General features: G+C 45.4%; 1 protein-coding gene across 11 annotated transcripts in view; it reads right to left on the minus strand.

The window, feature by feature from the left end:
• The window catches only part of KCNJ15 (potassium inwardly rectifying channel subfamily J member 15), a 77,381-nt gene that overhangs the window by 45,573 nt on the left and 5,145 nt on the right, over positions 1–26,663 (minus strand). Inside the window, exon 1 of one of the 11 annotated variants that reach the window (XM_078452778.2) lies at positions 12,663–15,995. The exons of the other annotated variants lie outside the window; for them this stretch is intronic. The gene's annotated coding sequence lies outside the window, so the exon portion shown is untranslated. Of the gene's footprint in view, positions 1–12,662; positions 15,996–26,663 lie in introns of those variants that run through there. 11 annotated transcript variants of the gene reach the window in all.

A 26,663-nucleotide genomic window follows, 5' to 3' on the forward strand; every position in this document is an offset into this window, starting at 1 on the left:
TACCAGCCCGGAAGGTTCTCCATCAGATCTGCATTTACCCAAGTGACCCCAATGAGGACTCAGCCCACTGGCACCTGCTCAGGGGGGCTGGGCCCCTCATCTCATGGGACCCCAACCCAACTGGCTTCCTAGTTCTCCCTTTTACTCTGCATGTCCCTGAGCACTGCCTGAATTGTGCTGGTTCTTTATCGTTTCTCACTGGTTTCATTTAGACTCAACCGCACCAGTCTTGTTCGCTGGGTGCCCCTGGCACATCGGAGTCCCTAAAATAATCAGTTGTCACGTAGATTTGTAAACGGACACTACAGTTTGTTACAATTGAAATTTAATTCTTATTTTCTTACTTTTGATGAATATTTCCAGTCTCCGCTTTAATTAATAAACTAACATTTGAATACTCATTCTCAACTTATTCTCAGGTTCTTTCAGGGATGTTATCAATTTGATACTCAGGCTAAAAGGGCACGATTAGCTACATTGAAGGGCGAGGGAGCCGGAGAGGTTAAGTGATTTGCTCAGAATCATAGAGCTGGAAGGGGGTCAGGGGTGAGGCTCAAAACAGTTCTCTCTCTCAGCCCATGCATTTTTCATTAGGCTACATTTTTCTCAAATTAGTCTATTGTGGGCATACATATGCATGTGTCGATTCCTTTGAATATACTACATGAATATGTAGTCATACACTACATGAATGATAATCACGGTCTAGTATTCTGGCTTTCGTTCTTGCAGGGCCATACAAAGTAGAGCCCATGTTCATTCATCACACACTCTTAAACGTGATGAAAGAAGAGAATGAGCTCAAAATAGTGTGAATACATGAAATACTTTAGAGGTTAAGACAATTAGGTGCTGAGGTTGTAGGTAAACAAAAGGTGGCGAGGCATTAAAAATGCAAGGCCAAGTGTGGAGAGGTGAGTAGGAAAGTTCTAGAAAAGTATCTATATGAGATTTCGGCCCCACGGGGACAGACTTTCCTTAGCATGTTTTAATAACCGAATGAGCTAATTATTTCGGATGCTAAGTGAGGAAACCAGGGTAAATTATTAATCTTGACTGAAAACATTTTGTGTCACCCAATCTCTCTCCTATCCAGTGAATGAAATCTGCTTTACAAGCCACTTCTAAAGAGGAGGATCTGGAATCTACGATCAGATTTCTTCAAAACACATAGCATATCATCTTGTAATTGAAGAGGGTTAATGTTATTAGTCTATTAGCTTAAATTAAAAAATAAACATGAATGAGTATTCAGTAAATCTTTCTTCCTTCCTTCCTTCCTTCCTTCCTTCCTTCCTTCCCTCCTTCCCTCCCTCCCTCCTTCCTTCCTTCCTGATTAATTGAAAGCAAGACTCTTACATGTGTCAAATTTGAATAGAGTACACATCTAAAGTCTGCAGTTTTATCCAAAGTTCTAAAATGATGTCTTAAAACTGGACAGAAAAGATCACAAGACCTAGGTCTTTCAGGAGAGCCATTTCCCAAGAATAATTTCCAAAAAAAGAAAATGCTGTCGTGCTTCCAATTCTCATCTTGGCTTAAATGGAGACATAAAAAAACCTTCATTCTCTCAAACACCTTAAGTGTTTTAAGAGGAAAAAAGTACATTTTTACCTTTGAGCAGATCTATTTAAGTTGCTTCAGATATGGGACTGTTGATGGAGTGTTATGTCAGTGTTATGTTAAAACTTCCTGGAAGCTGCCTATGACCCCACCGCTCCAAGTCCCTGCACAGGCTCAGCAGGATGTGGCCGGGTGCCTCATTTGCTCCCACAGCTCCTGTCCCGGAGGCCTGTAGAACACTCCTCCTTCCCCCGAATGTAGGTGAGCCGTGGGGAATGAAGAATGTCCGTTTCAATCCTCACAAGACTCTGCAGACCAGAGCTGGGGTGCTGCTTGCCTTTGACCTGGTCAATGGGAGGCTTGCCCCAGGAAGTCACAGAGCTGAACTCGTCTGGGAGTGGCTTTCTAGAAGCAGGTGTTGCGACAAGGATGCACTTGAGATTGATTCAAGTGCTCCTGGAATCGCTCTGACGGAGAGAAAGGGAGGCAGGCAGGGGAGGGATGAAGTTAAGGAAGGGACAATTTTAGGCTCAGGCCCGAATCTGGAGAGGGTTCTGGAGTGAAAGTAGCATCGTAGAGAAGGGATCTGGACTTTCCTGCTCTTGCCCCGGCCACTATTACTAAGAGAAGGGCTGATGGGACATCCAACCTCCCCGGTGCTCTGGCTTTCTGCCTCTGCCAGGAGGTGGCCAAGGGTGGCCTTAAGGAGGTGGTGGACGGGGATGAAATATTCACACCGAGAAGCAGGGAAGGAGGTCCGAGGGGATCTGGGCAGGCCACCAGGGGCATGGGCTCATCCTGTGAATGCTGGAAGGGATCCCTTCCACTGGTACAGGCCCCCCCCTTACGGTGAACCCTCACCCCCTCAGCATCCGCCACCCCCCTCCTCTGCTACATCAATTTCCCAATCAAAATAAAATTGGGGATGTCAGCACTAAAATTTGGAACTTCCCTTCAGATGCACATGGTCAGTTCCTCAAAGTGCCAGGCAGATCCCAGCAGGGCCTAGCACCAATGGAACACTTTGCTATTAAGGCCGTGTCAATTTAACTTGATTAATAACTGAACTGGGTGTCTTCTCTTTGCTGGGTGACAACGACCCCACGGTCCCAGGCCTGGAGGAAAGTGCAAGATCGGGAAATAGCTGAGTATAAACTGGGTGATAAATGCTACATGACCAAAATATTCTAGAAGCCCATAGGAAGGGCAATGGACTGTGCCCTGGGAGTTTGAAGGTAGGCTTCCAGAGGAGGGGACGATCGAGTTCAACTGGTAAGTTTTTCATAGGCAGGGATACTGAAGGGCTGTAGGCATTATAGAAAAAATAAATAGAACGAATGATGGCGAACATGGGAAGAGCCAAGCGATCTCACCTGTGGGACAACTCGCCAAGGTGGCTCTAACCTGAGCCTTACGGGATCTTGTTTCCATGGCAAGAATCACAACAACAAAAATGGATCCAGCTATAGAACCATTAAGGGTATTTCATTAAGTATGAAAGTATATAGGTCACACTGGCCTTAGCATGAACCTCAAGAGCCTGAAAGGTGCCCTTCTCTTAGTAACACCAGAAGAACATAGAGGCTGGGGCGCCTGGGTGGCTCCATTGGTTAAGCATCTGACTTCAGCTCAGGTCATGATCTCGCAATTCATGAGTTTGAGCCCCACATCGGGCTCTGTGCTGACCGCGCAGAGCCTGCTTGGGATTCTCTCTCTCTCCCTCTCTGCCCTTCCCCCACTTCCCCTCTCTCAAAATAAATAAACTTAAAAAAAAAATAAAGACCGCATTTTTATTTATTAATGTTTACACTTTATGAATATTAACTTTGTAACGAAGAGATCAAAGCTCATATTTGTTCTCTATCATTTCTGCCTTTCATTTAGACATTCCAGTCACCAAGCAGAAGTGAGCTTGCCCCAAACCCCCAAGAACGCCATTTTATCAGGGCATCTCGCCAGCTCTCCAAGCCATCCCGTTCATGTAAACACCTCATCTCCCGCTTTTGCCGTCCTGCCTCTCCCACCGGACACCTCTCCCTGGAGTGGCTCTGAGGGAGAGGGAATCACTTACTGATGGTTATGTCCCAGAAAGGAAGCAAGGAGAAGAATCAGCAAGGCTTAGTCATAGCTCGAGGGAGCCTACAGGTCATTCTGTCCAGTTTCTTGATATTTTGAGTTAGACTCCAAAGACCGGAGAGTTTCCTTCACAGCGTCCGCAGAGCTTGAAACCCAGGATCTACACCAGCATCCCATTGTAGCTTCTCATACCCTGAGCTGTACTATGTTAGTCCCTACTTTTACACGTTTGTACCCATATAATTTATTCGAATGGCAGAAACCCATGTCAAAGCTCGAATTGGTGTAAAAAGAGCTGTGGGTCTCAGTGTGAGGCTGTCAGGACACGAGGACACGCTATTGGACTCATTCTCTCCCCAGATTTGCCGGATGGGCTTGGAGCTTGAAGCTGATAAAGTGTTAATAGAACAATAAGACTAATTTCTCCAAAGGCTCAAGCCTTCGGAGGAGGCTCTCCCGGTGGATACTACACCAGATCAGGCTAGAAACAAAATGGCGTCCCCAGGCATCGAACTCAATGTGGAAGCAGGCACCAGCCCACATCCCCAGAGCTCGCCCTTCGCTTTTGGAGTTTCAGTGACTGATCGTTGACAATACGTTCAACATCTCTGTAGACCACAGGGGTCTCTCAGAACAGTATCGTGTTGCCTTTCAAGGATTGTGACCAGTTCTAGCGTTCTCTCTCTCTTTGCTCCTCCTTCCCATAACATGGCGTATGGTCCAAACAAGATCCCTGTTGCATTAACTTCTTGCCGCCAGCTTGCCTCAACCCAGAACTCACAAGCCACTCCATTTTTTTTTTTTTTTCTTGATTGAGGTTGAGACCTATGGGGAAACAGATAAATACATGTTTGGGCCTCTTCTGTTGAAAACAATCATGATCCAACACGCCAAGTTTGAGGGCATCATTTAGGGTGAGGAGTGTGGCTGTTTTGTGTTCCATGAAGGACCTGAGAGAATTTTCGAAATTATCAACAGCAGCAAATTCTGAAAAGGAGCTAAAGAAGCCAACTACTCAAGGCCTAGGGGCTACCAACTGAAAGAGTAGGTAAGGTGAAGTAACGGTATTTCTATAAACCTAATAGAAAAGCTGGCCTCGCGGGTAAGCTCGCCCAACTTTTGTCACAAGGCCAGTTACACCTGAACACTGTGAAGGATGATCTCTTGCACAGAACGGGTGAACGGCCCTCACTGAATTACTTACAAGGTCATCTGTTCTTGAACTTGATTTCATCTATTGGTTTTTTTTTTTGTTGTTTTGTTTTTTTAAATTTTTTTTTTCAACGTTTTTTATTTATTTTTGGGACAGAGAGAGACAGAGCATGAACGGGGGAGGGGCAGAGAGAGAAGGAGACACAGAATCGGAAACAGGCTCCAGGCTCCGAGCCATCAGCCCAGAGCCTGACGCGGGGCTCGAACTCACAGAGCACGAGATCGTGACCTGGCTGAAGTCGGACGCTTAACCGACTGCGCCACCCAGGCGCCCCCATCTATTGGTTTTTAAACCATCCCGTAGGACATAGCCCCTGGACTAGTACTAAATTTTCAAAACTTAATTTGGAAATCAAAGTGTTAGCATAGGCAGGCTATCCTAATTTTTTAGCGCCAAACAGACCTTTGCTAGGGCATTTGTATGATACAATGTTGTCAAGCGGGAAAATGTAGGCTTAAAAAGTTAGACACAGGAAATGATCACCACTCTTCATGGGGGGTGGACACCTTCCTTTAAACCTCTGCTGGAGCTAGTTGTTGATTCCAGGTCCCCACCCGCAGCACGGCTCGGGTGTCGGTGACGTACGAAGCACCACTGACGCGAGCCCAATGGTGATCGTTTCCCCCTGCCTTTTTCAAGTCGGACTTCGTTGCTTTAGCTAGTGTTGGTGCCACCTTATATCTCATGCTAAATACGCACAATTTGTTTCCGGTTCACCTGACATCCACTCTGGCTAGGTGAATGGTGGCGAGTCCCATCAATGAAAGGTAGACGGTAGTGTCTGCTTTTCAGTGCTGACAGTGTGGGCTGGGAAGCAGGAAAGCAACATCCACAGGGCAGAGTTCCCATTTCCAGGTCATCACAACCAGTGGGATGCCACCTTCCTTTCAGAGCCCGGCCGTATCGCTGATCCGGCAACGTGTTATAGGAATCGACTCACATCTTCTGTTGCCATCTTACTGTTTAACCTTGAACCAACTGTATAGGTAATAGGCTGGGCCAGACAGTGAACTATCGGTGGCCACGGACCCTATCTCTACCAGATGGGCAAATGCAGTATTTTGCACCCAGTAGACTGAGTCTGTGTTGGAGAATTCAAGATTTACATTTAGACTATTTAAAATGGAGTCGTACAGAAAATGGTATTATCACCCTGAATAATTTCAATGATCACTTGGGGAAGACAAAAGCAGTGAATATTTTAGTGCTTGCTCCTTGGAGAGTGATAAAAAGTCACCAAGTCGGAGTGCCCGGGTGGTTCAGTCAGTGGAGCGTCCGACTCTTGATTTTGGCTCAAGTCATGATCCCAGGGTTGCGGGACTGAGTCCCACATTGGGCTCTATGCTGAGCGTTATGCCTGCTTGGGATTCTCTCTCCCTTTTTCTCCTTCCTTCTCTCTCTCTCTTCTCTCTCTCTCTCTGCCTCTGACTCTCTCCCCTCCTTGCATACTTATGCTCTAAAATAAAATAAAATAAAATAAATCACCAAGTCAATGGGGCATCTTTCTTTTTAGGCTGGAAATATCAAAGGGTAAGCAAGGTGTGTGATTCCATCTGGTGACGTGGACACTATCCTTCATCAGCACATCGCATCAAACGGTCCCCTCCCTCCCTACAGGCCTCGCTTGTTCTGACACTTGTTGCCCTGAGGTTTTGGTTCCTGAACATACACAGAGCCTCTTGTCCACTTCTCCCAAGTTCAGCCCCTGGCCTCTGGCACAGCCCACTGGGTGCGCATTGCATGTTTTCCGGCTCTTTTTATTTTGATTTACCAGTTATTGAAATGATTAGGCTGTAACTCTTTCTTTTGTAGCATCCTGAATCACTTCCCTATGAGCCCATATAGCTCCTATCTCTGATAGCCACAAGGAAGAATGTCATAAAACATCCTGATTCTCCATCAGTACCCCTATTTCTACAGGACATAAATGCACCTAGGACTCATTTCAGACATTTGCTATTAGCAAAATTGGGTAAACAACTGGGGTTTTTGCTTTTGGATCTTTCCCATTGCGGGATTGTGCCTGTGGCCAAATATTCTAGTTATTGTGGAAAAACTGAGTGATGCAATTTGGCTTAAATTGTGCAAAGTGAAAGATCCCAGCCGAGTTGTCACAAACTCTAAAGGACTTCACACCGAAGACGGAGCAGGAGTGCAGAAAGAGGGTACCAGCCACTCTTAAAATACCAGCCGTAAACCCCTTCTATTCCTTGTCAACCTAAGCAGAGGGTCCACACTGCTTAGGGAAACACTGCCTCACGCCGATCTACCCAAAGGTACACACACATGTGTTAAACGAAAAATGGGCTCAAGGGGAAGACTGTCCATGGTTACTCTTGTCCTCGCACGGCATTTCCCCTTATCAAGGGCACTTGTAGACGCTGCCGAGTCATCAGCAGGGCAAAGAGATGATAAAGAATGCCAGTAAAAGGACGCCTTTTTCTTTCTTTGTTCTCCTTGACAGTCCAGCCCGAATAAGAGGATCTGGAGAATTCCGAGGCAAGCTTGGGCTCCTGAAAGCCAGGCTGTGCCTCCTTCAACTCCCTCGGTGGCTGACAGCACGTATCCAGGCTGGAAACGGCATACTGGATTGGCTTTACTCCCCCACTAAGAAATATCCCTCAGGTTACTCCCCCTTTGTGCATTTATTTTTGGCCACGTGCTGGAGGACATTTTCTTTTTTTTTTCTTTTTTTTCTTCTTATTATTTTTAATTTCTTTCATATTTATTTTTTTTAGAGAGAGAGACAGACAGAGTGCAAGCAGGGGAGGGGCAGAGAGAGAGGGAGACAGAATCCGAAGCAGGCTCCAGGTTCCGAGCTGTCAGCACAGAGCCCGACGCGGGGCTCGAACCCACGAGCTGTGAGATCGTGACCTGAGCCAAAGTTGGACGCTTAACCTACTGAGCCACCCAGGTGCCCCAACATTTTCTATCTCCATCATCTGTTGTGTCCCAACTGCTTTGGTTCACCACTGTGGGTCACCCCCGTCCGGAGCGAGCGTTGACTGACTAACAACTTGTAAGTTGTCACCCTACTCCCATTGTCGAATTTCTGCTAATCACTGAACACTTGCCTTCGCTCACTTCCCTTCTGAAATCTGTGTGTACTTACTAGGCGGCGGTGATTCCAAAGGCACGGCATTACGGTTTATCCGTCAATAAATAGCCCTTACCCCCAGTGGAGCATGTGCACCAACAGGAACCCTCGGGTTATCGGCTTAGACTCGCAGCGATCTCTTGGGCAAACAGCGTCATGTTTTGCTTTTCAAATTGTTTAATGGTATATCTTATCTCACCCGTCAGCTCTCGCTCCGTAGTGTGGAGACCAACAGAGAAAAAAAAAAAATGAACCCAAAATGTAATCCTTGCCTCGGAATGCTGAACCATGATATGATTTCTTTCTGGCAAAACAGTACGCTGGAACGGGGGGGAACGTATAGGTTTAGTCTCAGATAGGCATGGAGTTGATTCTAGAATGTACTGACTGCATGACCGGGGGGAAGTTCACTGAATCCTCTGAGCTGGTTTGTGCGCTAGTGAACTAAGGGAAGGAAATTTATCTCCCGGGTTCTCGCGCAGTTTAGACGAGGACGAGGGATGTGTCTGGTTCCATGAGCGCTGTGTCAGGGGACCCCGGCGAGCAGGGTTCTGTGGGGAAGGGGGCTGGTGCCAAGACACTCTTCCTGCCCATGGCGCTCGGCCACTGTGACGGGACACTCGCTTGTTTTGCCTGAACCCACAGCCCCCACTAATGGTCCCGTGCAAAGCCCACTAATGGTCCCGTGCAAAGCCCCGTTCTAATACCTAGATGCTCTTTTCTTCTGTGTTTGCAATGAATTGTGGGACAGCTCAATTGTGGGAGACTTGGATTCCTCCAAGATCTGCTGTTTTTACCGGTCCTCACACAGAGACCGTGAGCCGGCCTAAAATATCTCCAATGATTTCATTCCCCAGAAGTCCTGCTTCTTCTTCCAAGGACGGCAACATAGGGCTAAGGGCTTCCGAGGGTTTTCTGAGTATCGCTCTATTTTTTTCTTTATCGAAAACCACTTGGGTAGTCAGAGTTCAGATTACTTGAATAAATAGGACCTAATTAGCTCGTTCCTAGGAAACGAGTTTGATCGTGCCAGTTTTCCTGAAGTGCCTTGCATTGCAGTGATAAGCTAGAAGGTTTATACCACTGAGTTAAGCATTATTTCTTGACTTTTATGGGACATTAGCATTCCCAGAAATCAAGCTTGACAATCTATCTCCAATCTTGGTGATAGAACCTAAAACAATATTTGACGTTGCACAAACACCCCTCCGGTTTCTTGTTTGCTACTGACGTGTTGACTCTGCCTGATACTGAATCAAATACAGATACAACTAACTTGGTTATGTGTGCGAACAGAGATACGGGGTGGGAGTGCGCTGACGGTTCACGGTTCCTGGTGAGGCAACGCACTCCTACCAGCGGTAAGTATACAGTGAAAAGCTGGGGGTGTGGAAACCACTTGGGCAGGGTCAGCAGGGGCCAAATGTGGAAGCAGCGACGCTGGTCAGTTCACTGCATCCCAGAGATGGAATTTCAGTTAAGAGAGAAGCCTGCGTCAGCAAGGTCCCGTCTGGTTTTGTTAGGGGAGCGGCGAGGAGTGGAAAGCTTGTCTACAGTGGTACACGCAAAACCGTGTGTGTGTGTGTGTGTGTGCGTGTGTGTGTGTGTGTTCCTGGTGCACACGGGGAAGCCTGGGGGGAAACCGGCACGGGATGAAACACGCAGGGGAGACGCAGGGGCCGGCTTTGCTATGTGCAAACAGGGTCGTTGGACCTTGAGTTTTGAAAATTGTTTTCTGCTTTTTAGGTTTGTTTTCTGAGGACCTGTAATGAACAAATGTCAGGATGCCCAATGCCAGATAGTGATGTTATGTTTATTTTTTAAAAAGGGGCACCTCGGGGCACCTGGGTGGCTCAGTCGGTTAAGCGTCCGACTTCAGCTCAGGTCATCTCAAGGTATGTGGGTTCGAGCCCCGCGTCGGCCTCTGTGCTGACAGTTCAGAGCCTGAAGCCTGCTTCGGATTCTGTGTCTCTGCCCCTGCCTCTCTCTCTGCCCCGCCCCCACTCATGGTCTGTCTCTCTCTGTGTCTCAAAAATAAATAAAACATTTTTAAAAAGGGCAGGGGGGCACTTGGGTGGCTCAGTCAGTTGAGGGTCCGACTCTTGATTTCAGCTCAGGTCGTGATCTCACGGTCTTGGAATCAAACCCTGTGTCAGGCTCTGTACTGACAGCACAGAGCCTGCTTGGGTTTCCCTCTCTCACCCTCTTTCTCTCCCTGTCTCTCTCTGCCCCTCCCCCACTCTCTCCAAATAAATAAACATTAAAAAAACTCATTTATTAAAAAAAAAACTCTGTCACCAACCTGACAACAGTGATACCGTCTTTCTGCCTGGAGGCTAAGTGTGGAGAGGCCTTGGGAGCTTTGGGGTACAGAATAACAGGCATTTCTTCTCATTCCAGGGCTTTATTAAATCTATCATCTGTCTATCTATCTACCCATCCATCCACCCACCTGTCCTTCATTTTCTGACTTTCTGGTGGAACTTTCTGTTTTTCTTTGAATTGAAGGTCAGGATAGCCTCCGATTTAAAATGTCTCCTGTCAGAAAGACGAGGTTCAAGTTTGGTTCTCAAACATGCATTTATACTATTGTGAAGAGCAAGTTCTAGAAATTTTGTGGAGTAGGACTGGTTCTACCAGTCTGATAGACACCTAGGTAAATACTTGGCCCTTACACACACACACACACACACACACACACACACACACCATATTGGCCAGGTAGCCAATATTGTGGTCACAAGGTAGGGCGACATGAAACATAATTTACCTCCTAAAGATTATGTTGGAACTCTACTTGCTTTGTGGTATATTTCTACTTTTTTTTTTTTAATTGAAATCAAGCACTGGGGATGTTCATACTTTGCCTAAATGATTAACACTCATTTCAACCAAGATTATAGAAACACTCCCTTCAGGTTACTATACGTCATCTTTAACCTCCAGCAGATAGTAGGGAATATGGAAATATCCTCATCCCTCACATGAGTTTCTGTGCATTCAAAGAAAATCAAAGGCAGCCCTGGAATTTTTATTTTTGGCCTGTATTCTGCAGAAAGTTTCCTCCAAAAGTTTGTCCTCATTGTATGCCGACAGTAACCAATACCCTTGGATCTGATTGTACTTGGCAACATAAGAAAACTTTAGTGAGCTCACTGCTCAAGAAAAATCAAGGGTTTCTTCATGGGCTTGAGTCTTATTCTTGAACCATTATCCCTTGAGAAAAGAAATTGAGACTCTGGCCCAGACACACCATTCATTTTGGTTTTAATGATAAAAACCATCATTGGTTGAAGTCTTACCATGGAGCAGGAATTTGATTTAGGTGTTTTATATCCACTGCCTTGTTTAATTATTATTATCTATCAAGTTATTTATTCTAATAGTGCACTTACTATCATATTAACAAATCAGGGGTGCCTGGGTGGCTCAGTCGGTTAAGCATCTGTCTCTTGGTTTTGGCTCAGGTCATGATCTCACAGTTCGTGAGTTCAAGCTCTGTGTCAGGTTCCATGCTGATGGTGCAGAGCCTGCTTAGGATTCTCTCTCTCCCTCTCTCTCTGCCTCCCCCCTCTACAAACAAATCTTTGAGATAAGGATTATTCTTTCCACTTTATAGATGAGAAAACTAGGCTTTAGGTTAAGTCATGTGCCCAAGACCAAAGAGCTAGTAATTTGAGGCACAGAGATTCAAACCCAGGTCTCACTTCAAATCTCACACTCTGAATCACTGTATTTTACAGCCACCCATGTGGGTCACCTCGGGGTTAACTGAGCTGCAGTAACAGGTCACGCCATGAAGAACAGAAATGGCCAAAACTGAACACATGACATCAGACTGGAGTCCCGTTTGATTTCTAGTTGTAGACATCCTTCATCTTTTAAGTTTTATTTTATTTATTTTTTATGGTTTATTTTTGAGACAGAAACAGACAGCCAGACAGACAGAGCACCAGTGGGGACGGGGCAGAGAGAGAGGGAGATGCAGAATCCGAAGCAGGCTCCAGGCTCTGAGCCATCAGCACAGAGCCCGACACGGGGCTCAAACCCACCGACCCCGAGATCATGACCTCAGCTGAAGTCAGATGCTTAACCTACTGAGCCACCCAGGTGCCCCTATTTACTTATTTTTTAAGTTTATTTATTTACTTTGTGAGAGAGAGAGAGAGAGAGAGAGAGAGGGAGAGAGAGAGAATCCCAAACAGGCTTTACGCTATCAGTGCAGAAACCGACATGGGGTTCAAACTCACAAACAGTGAGATCATGACCTGAGCTGAAATCAAGAGTCAGGCTCTTAACCAACTTGAGCTACCCAGATGCCCCCTCCTTCATCTTTGGAGAAGAATATATAAGTGGAATCATTTACAAGGTGACCTCACAGCCTAGTTTCAGATGAGGAGGATCTCAAGGGAGGGACCGGTGGGGCGACTGTAACGTTTAGTAACTTCCTTCCAATAGTGTTTTCAGCACTGTGACGGTAATGAAGTGGAATGGTGTTCCCCAACCCCAACTACACATTAGAATCACCCAGAGAAACTTTGTAAACAGCCAAGGGATTGTGATTTAGTTGGTCTGGGGTGAGGCCTGGACGTCAATATTGTGTTTCCCATCCTGAGATGATGGGTTTGAAACCAAGGCTGAGAACCCCTTCCGTGGCCACAGAGAGGGCTGGCTGTACCTTTCCCCATCCTGAAAAGAGCATCTTGGGCCCACCGTGTCCATGCGGTCATCTGCCTTTGGTTGTGTCCACGGCCCCTGGTTGGCCCTTTGCTCTGTTCCCAGTCCAGCCCTCTGGTGACTTCGACGACCTCTTCTTAAGAAGAAAAGAGGCTGTTCTCAGTCTGGAGTACCTACTGGTTCCCATTAGTTCTGCAGACTAAATACCTTAAAGTTTACAAGACAAATCCCCACTGTCTCATTAGCCACCAGTGCCATTGTCCCTAGGGCCTGGGATAAGACACAACTTTTCCAGGAGTCAAAAGAAAAAGTTCACTCTCTCCCACTTCCCTAGGTCATTTTGAACTCTGGGTTGTGTGAGAATGAGGTGGAACCAGAGATAAAGATTTTTTTTTGGCTGGGCTTAGATATCTTTAGAGGGGGCACTTGGAGACCCGGGGGCCCGGGAAGTCAAAAGTTCTACAGACAATCTCCAATCTGTTCCAGATCAGACAGAGGCAAAGTGGAAGGCACAGCTATGCAGAGGGGGTTTTGGTAACCACCAGATGAAGAAAGGCAGTGGTCCACGGTCAGTTCCTAGGGCTCGGTTCCGTTTGGGTTTCTGTACCAAGCCTGGAATGTCAACACATCTCTGCTTTCCTGGCATTTTTAGGGTCGCAACTAAGGGACCAAAGCCCATCCCTTTGTCCTCCCTTGTGGAGGACATATACAATTTGTATATGGGAATTAGCTGTTGTTAGACCCAGGGAGAATGAAGGAGGTACAGTCTGGTGTATATTACATATTGATCCCTCCTCAAAACACATCTAATCTGGTACAGTCCTCTCTTTCTCTCTCCCGGAGTCTGGTGGGTGAGAAACCAGTTTGACCACAAAGAGCTTAGTGAGCCAGCGCTAGGAGCTTTGTCTCAGGTTCAGTTTGTGTCAACAGGATAGTCACAAAAATGAGGTATTATTTAAAAGAAAAAGGAAGAAAAAAAAAGAAGGCAGTGCCTCGGTACTTTTCTTAAGTGGGTCAAGTTTCATACCTTCTGAAAAGGGAATAAAGAAGGACTCAAGCTTGGGAGTCACTGAGCAAGTCTTTATTCAAGTAACAAATGAATAACACTAGAAATGCAAATGAAAATGATCTCACATAGTTTACGTCCAGTTCAACACGAGAGAACCAAACAGTTCACTTTAGGAATGGTTATTTTATGGTAAGAATAGTCTAGCACAGGAGAAAGCAAACTATAGCCCAAAGGTCAAATGCGGCCCACAACCTGTTTTTATAAATAAAGATTTATTGCAACGCAGCCATGCCCATTTGTGTACGAGATTGTTTATGGCTACTTTCATGCTAAAACGGTGGTGTGACAGAATTGTGACAAGGAAGTATGGCTCGCAAAATGCGTAATGTTTACTGTCTGGTCTTTTTGAGAAGAAAAGAAATTGCCGATCCTCGATTCGACAGATCAAACGGTATGAAGTGTATCGTTCGAAACAGACTTCCTGGTCACAAGACGTACAGGAAGTCTCCAGAAATAAAGGGGTTCTTTCCAATAAGGAATTACCGAGCTCCAAGAGCAAGGTTTGTCCTGGGAATATAAGAGAATGAAAAGATGTTCACTTTATAACCCTGCCCTTCAGAAGATTACAGCCCAGTAGAAAAAGTCAGAAAGAAGATAAATACTCCCCAAACGTTGTAGCTTGAAAACCCATTCAAACTCTTAACTTCTGAAAAATCTAGCCCAAGTCTCACTGATGGCGCAGACAAGGGCAAGAGGCGTTCAGTGCTTCGGAATTAGACGTAAGCTATGTCCCATCTTTTAGCCACATTTCCATTGTTGGCCATTTGTTACTTAAATAAAGACTTGCTCAGTGACTCTCAGGCTTGGGTCCTTCTCTCTTTCTAGACCGTGCGGAGGTCACAGCGCCGGGTGGAAGGGCAGGGAGTCGAACCTCCACCATTTGTTTCCTCCTTGTACACCGCACCATTTGGCTTGACAACTTTGTTTATTTGACATTCACCAAGTTGAACCAAGTGCGATGGGTCAGGCGCCTTCCTACCAGCTAGGAAGACAGCGGTAAACAGAGCAGACCCACTTTCTTTCCTCTTCACCATCAGCTTCTAAGTAAACATACAAAAGCCTCATTCGTCAGGAGGTGAAGAAGACAAGGAGGGCAGTCATGGGGGTCATGGGAGTCATGGGAGTCATGACGGGGGTCATGGGGGTCATGGGGGTCAGTGAGGTGGCCGGGAGGCCGGGCACATGCTACTGAAGAGGCTCGTCTGGCGCTGAGATGGGGGGAATCGGCCGAGCAGGTCGAGTCCTAGAGGGGAGGCCGGAGAAAGGAGGGTTTGGGGGTGTGCGGGGGAACAAGGGTGCCAGTGCGGTAGGCGAGGCGTGGGGCGGGCTGGGGAGGAAACCTTGCAGAGCTTGCGGGCATGGTAAGAATTTGAAACAAAGCTCCTTGGGCATCGATAACAAATATTTCACGGGCCTCCGTCTTTAAACTCCTTGCCCTGGGTGTTTGTTCGGTTTGGCTCAAAGGGCGCATGTTCGTGTGTGTATGTGTGCGTGCGTGTGTTTGCAGGGCAGGGATCTTTTCTGCGTGGAGACCCGCGTGAAACCCTTGTGCTCGGGCATCCCCAGAGCACTGTCGGTGGGGCAGAAATAAGCAGCAGAGAAGCAGCAGAGGGAACGGCATGTATCTAGAAGCAACTTTGGGTCGATCCGGGAAGCTCATAACCACAGTAGGCCCGGCTCCCTGACTATGTTTTCTGTTTGGGTAAAGAACCAAGAAAGAGCATGAAAAATGCACCATTTGGGTCTTGCCTGAACAAAACAAGATGACCTGGGAGCACAGCGTCGGGTAGAGATGCCCAGAGCCCAGGGAGGGAGGCAGCCACGACGGCCGGTACTCTTGCATCTGTTGAGGATAATCCCTCCCTGGACAGAAGAAAGCGGTTTTGGGGTGCCTGGGGGGCTCAGTTAAGTGTCCGACTTTGGCTCAGGTCATAATCTCACGGTCCATGAGCTCGAGCCCCGCGTCGGGCTCTGTGCTGACAGCTCGGAGCCTGGAGCCTGCTTGGGATTCTGGGTCTCCCTCTCTCTCTGCCCCTCCCCCACTTGTTTTCTCTCTCTCTCTCTCTCTCTCTCTCTCTCTCTCTCTCTCATAAAGAAATAAAATTTTTTGGGGCGCCTGGGTGGCTCAGTCGGTTAGGCGTCCGACTTCGACTCAGGTCACAATCTCGTGGTCCCTGAGTTCAAGCCCCGCATCGGGCTCTGGGCTGATGGCTCGGAGCCTGGAGCCTGGAGCCTGCTTCCGATTCTGTGTCTCCCTCTCTCTCTGCCCCTCCCCCGTTCATGCTCTGTCTCTCTCTGTCTCAAAAATAAATCAACGTTAAAATTAAAAAAAAAAAAAAGAAATAAAATTTTTTTAATTAAAAAAGAAAGAAAGAACAGAGCAAGTCATTCTTGAAAAGTTTAGGCTAAAAAAACCCCAGGATAATCCACGGAGGGTGAAAATCTCATATCGCTTTGCCCAGATTGACTTTGGTAGTTGCCTCAACTGCACACATCGTCATGAATTTGCTGTTTGTAGCACAGAGTCTGGATCTGGAGAGCGAGTGCCTTTGTCCACGTTGGAAATGCCGGTGGGTCACCCCCATCCTTGCCGCTTGCCAGGGACAGGGAGGTGACCGGCCGGCCTCACCACAGAGGCTGTAGGTTCCTGGGGTCCACCGGTGATCTGAGCTCCCGTACCCCAGCCTTCGATGAGACACCCGGCACGAAGGCAGTGCCCCCTCGCACAGGAAGGTGACCTAGCTGCCTTGCACTTAGGGAAGCTGCAGACCTGAAAATTCTCAGCAAGAAAAACATGTCTCACCAAAACGCAAACCAGTCACTTGGCATCCAGTCTCTGACGCAGGGCTCCCCGACCGGCAGGAAAACCACAGTAAAGAACTGATTAGGCTGCTAGAACACATTCCACGGGCTGTCCAAGGCTATTTTTATTTTACAATAAGGTACAATATGTTCCATGATGCTGTCTCTCCTGGCTTTTTTTTTATTATTATTATATTTGCATACTCATCGAATCCAGTAAATCACAGAGAATCTTTCAATAATTTGAACAAATTAGCAATTTGGGGGTGTGTTTATTCGATTCAACAGCAATAATAATGCCCACGTGCCACTTTTATTGTGAGTAATACACTGATGGCTGGTACCACCTGTTGACCACAGAAGCCTTTCATGGGAGGTGGGCCTTTCTAGAAACTAAGCCCCAGGAGGGGTGCCTGGGTGGCTCAGTCAGTTGGGCGTCTGACTTCGGCTCAGGTCATGATCTCACAGTTTGTGAGTTCGAGCCCCGAGTCGGGCTCTGGGCTGACAGCTTGGAGCCTAAAGACTGCTTTGGATTCTATGTCTCTCTCTCTCTCTCTCTCTCTCTCTCTCTCTCTCTCTCTCTCCTCTCTTTCTCTAAAAATAAATAAACATTTAAAAAAATTAATAAACAAATATAAATGAAATAAAATAAAATAAAATAAAATAACGAAACTGAGCCCCAGGAAAACTCTGGAGTTTCACAGACCAAACACTTGCATTGTTAAATCCTTTTGGGGGGTGGGGGGGGGCACTCCTGGGTGGCTCAGTCGGTTAAGCATCCGACTTCAGCTCAGGTCATGATCTCACAGTTCGTGGGTTCGAGCCCCGTGTCGGGCTCTGTGCTGACAGCTCAGGGCCTGGAGCCTGTTTTGGATTCTGTGTCTCCCTCTCTCTCTGCCCCTCCCCTGCTCACGCTCTGTCTCTCTCTGTCTCAAAAATAAATAAAAACATTTAAAAAAATAAATCTTTTTTTTTCTTTTAAGAGAAGTCAATTGTGAAAGCAATGTCTGGTTAAGTGTTATTTGGTCAAGAAATGTACTCACTCCTTGTCATATTCCAAGAACTTTACCCCTAAGAAAGCAAATGTTCCTGTTTTCACTTAGACTCCATAAAAATTAGCATTGTTTTGGAAGAAGGAATAGGCCCCTGTAACATAATGGATATTCAACAACCCAGATGCATTGGGGGAACGACTTCCCACCCGCCTCTGAAAGGAAAACAGACAACCGGTGTAAGATTACTGGCAAAGCCCAGACCACGCATCAAGACTCACACTCAAGAAAAACTTCCTTGCTAATGCTTAACTTGTTATCGTAACCGCGGTTGATTTTTCAGAACTTCCTAGCGACTTTTTAACCGTTTTCAATCGGGAAACTGGACAGAGTGCCTCCGATCCAGCCATCGGGCTCTCTGAAGACGGTCTCGTCTCGATGACCTTTGAGAACTCCCCATTGTTTTAACTTGTTGCCGACTTTGGAAAGTCTAGAGGCCACAAGAGGTTGACATCCGCAGTGCCATGGTGGGAGTCTACATTTCTTGATGGTCGTCAAAAAAGAGGGTGGGAAACAGCCATCACTGCGATGAAGTGTATTTTACTACAGTGGTCCCTGGCACTACAAGGGTGAGGGGAGGTAGAAATGACTAGTAAACCCGAGGGCTGTATCTAGTTTTTCATAACGAGCGGAAGGACTAGGGAAGGGACCCCAGAACTCGAAGCCCCGCAAGGGGGTGGCAGTTAAATCGGTGCCTGTGTGTGCAAATTTGCACCTCATAGGAAAGCGTACGTAAACCAAGACTCTTGTTCTAACGCTTCAGTGTCAATTTTGCTGACAAGATCAGGAGACGGGAGCCAAACTCCTGCACGAAATGATACAGTCGTGGCAAAAATGTCCTTTTTCTGCTGTCGGGCCGTCACAGCAAAGCAGATGCGCAGGATGTTTGCTGTTCCCGTTTCAAGGTGAGGTGAGAAGCCGGGGATGCTCCTGTGCCCTGGGCGGAGGTGCTGGTCTTTCCCTCGTGACTCTAATTTGTATTTTGAGATAAGGTTGGAGGAGCTGATGGTTTTTTTTTTCCCCCTATCTTTGGTTTGCTCATGAGCCTGCCAAGATCTTGCACATCTATGCAGTACCTCGTCCATTGTTGAACTGTTATTTTTTATTTAGCTTTTATAGGGTACCAAAAATGTGGCTGGAGTTAAGTACCTTTTCTACTTTTCCAGCTACAGTGGAAATTATTTTTGTTTGAAGCTCTTCAAAAGAAGAAAGGCGGGGCCGGTCGGGGGGTGGGGGGTGGGGCACATTAAAATGAATCAGGACCCAGAAGAGGTTTTTCAGAACTCCTGTGTTCAGATTCCCTGCCAAGGGAGTCCTGTGAGTTGCCCATGGGTTCTCTGGGGAAGCAGGATAAGTGCCTTAGGTGGCTATTAAATTTGGTGTATTTTCTGGCTTGGCTCTGTGACCTTGGGCCGTTCAGATAGCAATCTCGTGGGAACTGAGGATTTGTTACAAATATCAAAGTTGTAACGTAAATGTGACATCAAAGAGATTTCTGGTTGAATTCTTAGCGGCAAGTGTGAACATGCCTCCAGGAACATCTGGCTCCTTGAAGTATTGAAAATGTGCAAAACAAAAAAAGGAAATAAAAATGAGTTCTGAATCCTTCTCCATCCATCTATGCCATGTGGATAGACCTTCTCTTCCTCCTGTATCAGCAAGCCGGGCACCATAGCTTCTATGGTTCAGTGGGAAATGGCTTATTTCTTCAAGTTCACCTCCATCCAGAAACACCCTAGATGTCCATTGTCACGGCTGCCAACCTACTGGTAGGATTTGAACTTACAGACCTTCCTAAGGGACCTGCCTTCCAATTGCAGGGCTGTCTTTAACCAGGGAGTGAGCTCTGAGTCCAAAAATGCTTTGTAAGGGAAGGACAGGTAAAGGGATTTAGAGAGCCTAAGGGAGAAACGTTCTTCTCCTACACTCTTGTTTTTCCATGCCAAACCCTGGACAATATAGTATTGGGAAATACTTTTATCTAATTATTCTATTTTTGTCCTCTTGTCCTTCCACTGGGAAAAATTTCTTCCTTTTATGAATAATCTTTCAGAGGACTTCTCTCCCAGGTTTAAAGCATTACAGCCTTTGACCTGGAAGTCAGAATTAGGCTGGTTTTTAAATAATGTGCGTTCGTTTTGTCTTTGCAATTAACAAGAGGTGTCGCGGTGATCGAGCTTTAAGACGCCTGCATTCACATGCTTGTGTTTATATCGAGCACACACTGTGGGTCCTGCTCTGGCCCAAAGGGTGGCTGCTAGCCCCTTCTCGGAGTTGCCTTGTTGATCCTCTGAGCCCTGGGAAAGCTTACATTGCTATAGTTCGCTGGACCCCGTCACCTGCCCAAAACGAGCAGAGCGTCTGAACGCCACTGATCTTGATGGACAGCCAAGATCACTTTTCACGTCCAAATGAGGAAAACCAGGAGGGACTATTGCAATAGTTGCTGAGTGAGGACAGTACGAAGGAAGAGGCTGGGACTTGCCTAACTCACCAGCACGAACTCTTTCTGCGCGAACAGTCAGGCCTCCTCCGTGGCAGTTAAACCCTACACTTCTCAGCCGCTTACGAGAGATAAGCAGGAGACTACAAGACGGTGTGATAGAGTCTGACTCCATTTCTGATCTCTGACTGCTTGTAAGCCCCACCTCCCTCCCTCTTTTGCCCCACATCTAGGAAGCTGAGAACCAAGCCTGGGTGCTCCTTCCTTTGCCGGTGGTGGAAAGTTTCGACCCCACAAGCTCCGACCCACATGTAGCAACTCTCCCCCTGGCCTCCTCTCCTACTCTCAGTAAAGTACAAGCAGGCTCCTTTCTCTGCTGTCTTAAGATATTTGGGGATCATCTTGGGATGATCTGCCCTGCTCACCCCATAAAGCCTCACTATATCGGTAGCAAACCTTTCCATGCCCTCTGGGTGAATGCAAGTACGGTATCAGCATCAACACCTGAACTCAATTTTGGGCAAGGGGTCCCCCGTCTCTGGAAGACATCTTCACGGGAGTTGACTTAACTGGCCGTGTCAATGTCACCCTTCACCTTTTCCCTATTCCTGCTGGTGGCATAACAACCGCCCCCCTTGCGGTGTGGAGACTCAAACCTGTACTGAGTAGAAAGAAAGAGGGAACCTGCGTCCCTGTGACGTTGTGAGTTGCCCCCGCCCCCAATCCCTACACCACCTGCTTCTGGGTCTCTCGAGGCTCGAAAAACAAGCTGAATTTATTCCGCTGCTTCTGGCTCAAGACAGCTCCAAGTATAGAACTGTGACTGAGTTGTGTCTTGACCTCATAAGTAGAATTTAGTGCCGGGATGTGAACAGGTGAACATCAAAATACTGGAGACACTCCTAGGACTAAGTCATGAAGTCCCTGGATATTTTCTGGGCCAGACTCCTTTGGGGAGAAGCGAGCCGACATAAGTTCCCAGACAGAGCCTGCTTTCACAGCTGGAAAATGGTCCGGAGATTGGTCTCCAGTAGAATTTGGAGAGAGGTTCAGAACCAAGCGTTTTGGGTGGGGAGCCACACATATATCTAAGTCATACTGCGAAGGTGCCTGAGAGAAACGACGTGTCAGGAAGAAGGGGGACTGTTAACTGAGCACGATTCTTCCATTGGTAACGTGCTAGATGTGCAGAGAGAAGAGAATATAGGCTTCCTTCCCTTAACACCTGGTGGAGGAGTGAGTGCAAGGATGCTAAGAAGTCATGAAGGGAATGACAACGGGCTTCTTCAAATATAATTAGAATTTTATTTGCATAAATTGACACTAGAAGCCAGTGCAAGCCATGATGAAGGAAATCGTGTTAGCCAGGTACAGGCAACTGACCAAAGCTAAAACCCCCATCACTGCCCTCAGTAAGCTGAACAGGAGGTCCCATCCTGACCTGGAAGATAATGCAGAAAGTGGGGAGAGCTGGAAGCAGGCCCCCTGATGGTGTGGCCTTTCCATACAAGCACTTGGATGAAACGACATGGTATTTGTTTTATTTTTTATTTAAAAATTTTTTTAGTGTTTATTTTTGAGAAAGAGAGAGAGAGAGACAGAGCATGAGCAGGGGAGAGGCAGAGAGAGAGGGAGACCCAGAATCCAAAACAGGCTCCAGGCCCTGAGCTGTCAGCACAGAGCCCGACACGGGGCTCGAACCCACGAACCGTGAGATCATGACCTGAGCGACAAAGGATGCTTAAACGACTGAGCCGCCCAGGTGCCCCCACAGCTATTTATTTTTTGAAGAAATGAATGAGTACAAAGGAAAGCAAAAGGAAGTAACAACACAATTGCAGAATAGAAATGTTAGCATAGTCTAAATGGCCTATGTTTAGAAAAACTACATACTTATTCTAGAGAAATCATCTCTGACTGGAGCTCATCAGAGATCCAAGTATTTTACCTCCACATTTCTCTTTGTTGTCGGTAGAAGTTAACAGACAACTTCCAGAGGGCTTCACAGACCAACAGACGCTGACTTGAAGCGGTTTTTTAGAGTAGTTGTAAGTACTCAGTATCTTAGTATTTTTAATAGTCCATACGTCAAAGACAAAATGCTAAACATTCATGCTGTTGAGTGAGCCCACAGTCAGAGAGAAGACGGAGGACAAATCCCCCTCACGGGGCTCCCATCACAGCCCTGCGTGGGGTCATAGTGGGAGCGTCTACACCTTCTTTTCGAGGAGTAACAAATATGGTCAAATTCCAGCTCAACTCTTTGGGCAAAAGAAGAGAGAGTTTAGTCAAAACCGGAAGCAGTTTGGTGACAGATTTTCTAACAAACAAAGGCAAAAGGAAAAGGGAAGAAACTTCTTAAACTACTTCAAGAAAAGCTCCAGGGGCACGTGGGTGGCTCAGTTGGTTAAGCATCCAGCTTCAGCTCAGGTCATGATCTCATGGCTCATGAGTTCGAGCCCCGCGTCAGGCTCTGTGCTGACAACTCAGAATCCGGAGTCTGCTTCGGATTCTGTGTCTCCCTCTCTCTCTCTGCCCTTCCCCTGCTCACACACACACTCTCTCTCCTTCAAAAATAAATAAACATTGAAAGAAAGAAAGAAAGAAAGAAAGAGAAAGAAAGAAAGAAAGAAAGAAAGAAAGAAAGACAAGACCCAAACTAGAGTCTCCGTGTCCAAAAACCTGTTAAATCTACTGAAACCGTTCACTGACCATATTGATTTTTTGGGAAAGCGAAGTTCTCAGCTGAACTCCCAGCATTTCTTGATTTTAGAGGGAACTACTTTATGTGGGTGTCTGGACATCACCCTCCGCTGAAGCATGGAGAAAGTGATCTAGTAACACACCCAACCTGCCCGACAGGTATTGCCTCTACCTGGATGGCTAATTCATGAGTCAGAAAACACCTCTGTTGCCAGCCTGGCCTTTCATTTCATTCTTGAACTTGTCAGACTTGGGATGCTGAACAAATTTTAAAATTCAGAAATATGGAACATCGCAAAAACAAGTCCCTCACTACTCAGCTTTCCAAAAGAGCAGATGTCTTTGTGCATAAACTCATATGTATTGAAATGTTTATATAGGCAAGAAGGAACTCTATAATAATATGACACCACTCAAGCTGGGTCTGTATAACCACAGGAAAATCAGACACTGAAGCAGCTGTGAGGGTTTCAGAGCATCATTGGCCAGTTCAAAACAAGTTCCCAGTTGTGAAGTACTCTTTCATGAATTAGAGATCGTTAGACCCAGCCTTAGTCAGTCTGTCAAAGAGATCACAAAGTCAGGATGTCCCTTAAGCTTGCCATTGTTATATCTTGCTGAAAATAAGTCGTTTCATTTGCGTATTTCTCTTTGGTCTACATGAAACCCAGGACTACAATAACTAATCACTTCACACCATATTGTGTAGAACTTTTAGTCAAAATATGGTTCAGGGCTTATAAAGTATGTATATGTAATATATATGACCATGATAGCATAAAGGAGGTGGAAAGGAACTAAGCTATGGTTACCCAGATGGTAACTGGAATCTACAGGAACAAATGTAGCAAACAAGAAATGAAACATAAAAAAAAAAATCGATCACAACAAAGCCTTGAAATATACAGTCTCTGTCCTTTCTGATCTTAGCTTCCTTAAAACAGATGAAATTATATAAAGTCAAAATTACAGCAGTTTACTGTTGGGCTTACAGAAAATAATATGTATAACAATAATATTACAAAACAAGGGAAGAGGTTGGAGCTTTGTAAGAGAAAAGTTACTATATCTCACTGTTATTAAGTTAGCATGTCTAAAGTCGATTTCAATAAGTTAAGGCATGTACCATAAACCCTAGACAATAACTTACTCTGAGCCTAAGAAAATAACTCAAAAACAAAGGAAAAAAGTCACTGGAGAATTTAAAGTCTTACACTAAAAATATGCATTTAATGCAAAGGAAAGTAGTGAAGAGAAACAGAGGAACGAAATGTGACACGAGATATGTAGAAAGCAAAAAGTCCAATGGAAGCTACACATCCAACCATACCAATAACAATATTAAATGTGAAAGGATTAAACAGTCTAATCAAAAGGCAGAAATTGTTAGATCGGAGAAGAAAACATGATTCAGCTCTACGCTGTCCACAGGATGCGAACTTGAGATCCAATGATACAAATAGGTTGATGGGGCGCCTGGGTGGTTCAGTCAGTTAAGTGTCCGACTCTTGATTTTGGCTCAGGTCATGTTCTTACAGTTGTGAGATCGAGCCCCCTGTCAGGCACTGGGTGTGGAGCCTGCTTAAGATTCTCCCTCTCCCTCTGCTCCTCCCCAGCTCACGCACGGGCATGCATGCATGCTTTCTCTCCCTCTCTCTCTTTCTCTAAAAACAAAACAAAACAAGGCAAAACAAATAGGTTGAAAATCAGAAGCCTGGAAAAAGATATGCCATCCTAACAGCAACCAGAAAAGAAACTACTAATATCAGTCAAGGTAGATTTTAAGACCCCCCCCCCCCAAAAAAAATGTTACTAAAGATAAACAGGATATTTTATAATGATGAAAAGCATCAACTGATCAGAAAAATATAGTTGAAAACATATAGGCAACTAAAAACAGTGGCCCAAAACAGATAAAGCAAAAAATTGACAGAATCGAAGAAGAAATAGGCAATTCAACAATAACAGCTGAAGACTTCCATATCCCACTTTCCATAACGTATAGAACAATTAGGAAGTAGGTTAAAAGGATATAAGACTTGAAAAACACTACAAACAAACAAGAACAAACAAACATTTATAAACCACTCTACTCAACAATAGAACAGATATTTTTCTCAAGTGTACATGGAACGTTTCTCCAGATAGACCATATGCTAGGCTTAGTAAACTTCAAAGGTTTGAAATCATGTAAAGTATATTTTCTGAACTACAATGGAGTGAGATTAGACATCTGTAATAAAAAGTAGTTTGGGAAATTAGCAAATATGTGGAAATACACAGTACATTCCTAAATAACCAATCAAAGAATACATCACAAAGGAAATTAGGCAATACTCTGAGATGAATAACAACTAAACACAACATATCAAAACATATAGGATACGAGTAAAGCAATGGTTCTAAGGAAATGCACATCCATAAACACCTACATTAAAAAGGAAAAATGATCTCAAATCAATAACCCAAACTTCCACCTTAAGACACTGGAAAAGTAAGAGAAAACTAAAGCTAAAGTAATCGTAGGGAGTAAATATTAAAAACTTCAGCAGAAATTAATGAAACAGAGATCAGAAAGACCATGTAAGAAATTAATTAAATCAAAAGTTTATCCCTTGAAAAGATCAACGAAATTGACAAGCTTTGGCTAGACCAAGAAAAAAAATAGAAAACTCAAGTTATTAAAATCAATAATAAAAGAGCAGAGCAGTCATCACTGCTAATCTTATAGAAATAAAAAAAGAATAATAAGGGAATAGTATGAACAGCCTTGTGCCATGGACACACATTACATGGACAAGTTCTTAGAAAGACGCAAACTATCGCGAGGGTGCCTCGGTGGCTCAGTCAGTTGAGCATCCGACTTGATTTCAGCTCAGGTCATGATCCCAAGTAAAAAGATTAAATTACTAACTTAAAAACTTCTTGTAAAGAAAAACCCAGGCCCAGATGACTCAATGATTACATTTGACCAAACATTTAAACATAAATTAATAGCAACTATTCACAAAGCATTTGAATAGAAAAGGAAGGAACAATTCTCAGCTCATTCTATGAGGCCAACATCACACAGACACAAAAAGCAAACAAATACATCGTAAGAAAACTCTCCAAACTACAGACCAATATCTTTTCTGAATATAGACCCAAAAATCCCTCAGCTAAATACTAGCAAACTGAATCCAGCAATATATAAAAAGGATTATCCACTATGACCAAGTTGAATATATCCCCAAAATGTAAGGCTGGTTTAACATCCAACAATCAATTAATGTAATACACCATATCAATAGAATAAGGGCAAAACCACACATCATTTTAAAAGAACAGAAAAGGCATTTGAGAAAATCTAACACCCATTCATGATAAAAAATATATTCAACAAACTAGGAAGAAAATAAACTCTCTTCAACCTGGTAAAGGACATCTACAAAAATATCCAGACAACATTATACTTAACGACGAAAGAGTGAATGCTTCTTCCCTAAGATGGGGAACAATACAAACATGTCCACTCTTTTTTAAAAATGTTTTTAGGGGCGCCTGGGTGGCTCAGTCGGTTAAGCGTCCGACTTCGGCTCAGGTCACGATCTCGCGGTCGTGAGTTCGAGCCCCGCGTCAGGCTCTGGGCTGATGGCTCAGAGCCTGGAGCCTGTTTCCGATTCTGTGTCTCCCTCTCTCTCTGCCCCTCCCCCGTTCATGCTCTGTCTCTCTCTGTCTCAAAAATAAATAAATGTTGGGGCGCCTGGGTGGCTCAGTCGGTTAAGCGTCCGACTTCAGCTCAGGTCACGATCTCACGGTACGTGAGTTCGAGCCCCGCGTCGGGCTCTGGGCCGATGGCTCAGAGCCTGGAGCCTGCTTCCGATTCTGTGTCTCCCTCTCTCTCTGCCCCTCCCCTGTTCATGCTCTCTCTCTGTCTCAAAAATAAATAAACGTTAAAAAAAAATTAAAAATAAATAAATAAATAA

The sequence above is a fragment of the Panthera onca genome, chromosome C2, assembly GCF_046562875.1.
Source record: "Panthera onca isolate mPanOnc1 chromosome C2, mPanOnc1 haplotype 2, whole genome shotgun sequence".
NCBI lineage: Eukaryota > Metazoa > Chordata > Mammalia > Carnivora > Felidae > Panthera > Panthera onca.